General features: G+C 37.2%; 1 protein-coding gene across 1 annotated transcript in view; it reads right to left on the reverse strand.

The window, feature by feature from the left end:
* Positions 1-1,814, reverse strand: part of TM2D2 (TM2 domain containing 2) — a 9,454-nt gene that overhangs the window by 1,745 nt on the left and 5,895 nt on the right. The gene's annotated exons all lie outside the window — the stretch shown is intronic.

Below are 1,814 nucleotides of genomic sequence, written 5' to 3' on the forward strand. Positions count from 1 at the left end.
GAATTACACAATAAGTCAGCAGGGATATGGAACTTAGCTTAATCCATTATCCTGCTTTTGTACCTGCATTTATTGCTTCTGAGAGGCAGAGTGATCGAGGGGCAAGAAGATGGCTTTTCAAGTCTGAAAGACCCAAGATCAAGTTCTAGTTTAGCATTTTACAAGCTGTGGAACATTTATCCTGAGCCTCATTTTCTCATTTTTGGTGTATAGTTTGCACTCACTAATAATTTCCAGGTTTCTTTTTCCACTCACAAAACTACCATGAATTAAGTTCTTTCTTTGTGCATTGTTCTAGCCACCTTCCTGAGCTGAATTTGTTCTAAAGGATTTCCATGCTTTTAGCTCTACCTTCAAACTTCTTTTCACATCCTCTTGCTTTAAATTTCTACTAACCACCCCCCCCAAAACTCCACATATCTTGGTGGTCCTCCCAAATTATTCTTTTGGCTTCCCATTTCTCTTAAATGGTGTCTCCTGGAGTCACTTAATTTGATGTCCCTCTTTCAGCTTATTTTTGACTTGAAGACAAATCAACAGCATGGCTATATGTTTATTCTAGTGTTACATATTTGGAGGTGGTTTTTGTTTCTAGAATATATATTCTATGTGAAGCAAATATGTTGAAGACTGAATACAATCACAGCTTTGGAGAAAAGGTGCCTAGGACCAGAACCTTAAATGTTTAGGCATGGAAGGGTGACTGGTTTTTGACTTACTGGGAGCAGAACTTTTAGTAGTGTAGTTCAGCATACTTTCTAGTTCCTTAAACTGTGGGTAAAGATGGGGTGAGTGGGCTCTCAAAATCAAACTGATCAGAGTGTTTTCCCCAGAGAGTGGGCTCTCTGGGGAAAATATATTGCTTGGGCTTTTCATGTTTGCTGCTAAGACTGGAAATATAATTGAGGTTAATAGAGATCAGAGATTAATAGAAATTAAAAGCTAAAAACTCCTTATTCCAAACCAAATCTAATATATGGGAGGAATAAACTTCTTACACATGATTCTGGTAGAGTACTAATTTTGTAAAGGTAAATAAGATTGTTGGCCTCTAGGTGATTTCACAGCATATCTTAGAATAGCCCTCATATTTGAAAAGATTGAGGCTATTTCTGGTTTCTGTTCGATATGTTTAATGCCAGCAAAACAGTAGTGCCGTAAGAGATAGATACTAAATTCTAGACAGGGATAAGTAAAACTCTTATATTTTCATGGTCCTTTTTTTCTCCCCCTCCCAGCTCTGGGTTGAGAGACCACGATGTAATTGTCAGCATAAATGGTCAACCTGTTACCACCACAACTGATGTTATTGAAGCTGTCAAGGACAATGATTCCCTTTCCATCGTGGTTCATCGAGGAAGTCAAACTTTGATCCTGACAGTCACTCCTGAAATAACTGATTAAGTATCTTGCTTTAAAGAAAAATTATCTAACAAAACCAAAACTATATTATCTGGTTTGTATTGAAGATAACCTAAAGATGGCAAGAGGTTTTGGGATCTCTTTCTTACAAAGAAAAATGAATACTTTAACACACACACACACACACACACACACACACACACACACACACACACACACTCAGGTACCATTAGATTGGGGTGCTGCTATACTGCTGCTAAAAAGCCTCACTAAGTGGAAGAAGAACATGGGTGCCAGGAAGTCTGGAGAGCTGATAAAATATTATTTAAAGATAGGGAAAAACTGAAAAACAGACTCAATTTCTAATTTAACCTTGACAGGACACTTTAGTATTTTAAAACTTCTCTATAGCCACAAACTGCATATAACACATACATACATACATACATACA

This window comes from Pteropus vampyrus, unplaced genomic scaffold (assembly GCF_000151845.1).
Source record: "Pteropus vampyrus isolate Shadow unplaced genomic scaffold, Pvam_2.0 Scaffold8, whole genome shotgun sequence".
Lineage (NCBI taxonomy): Eukaryota > Metazoa > Chordata > Mammalia > Chiroptera > Pteropodidae > Pteropus > Pteropus vampyrus.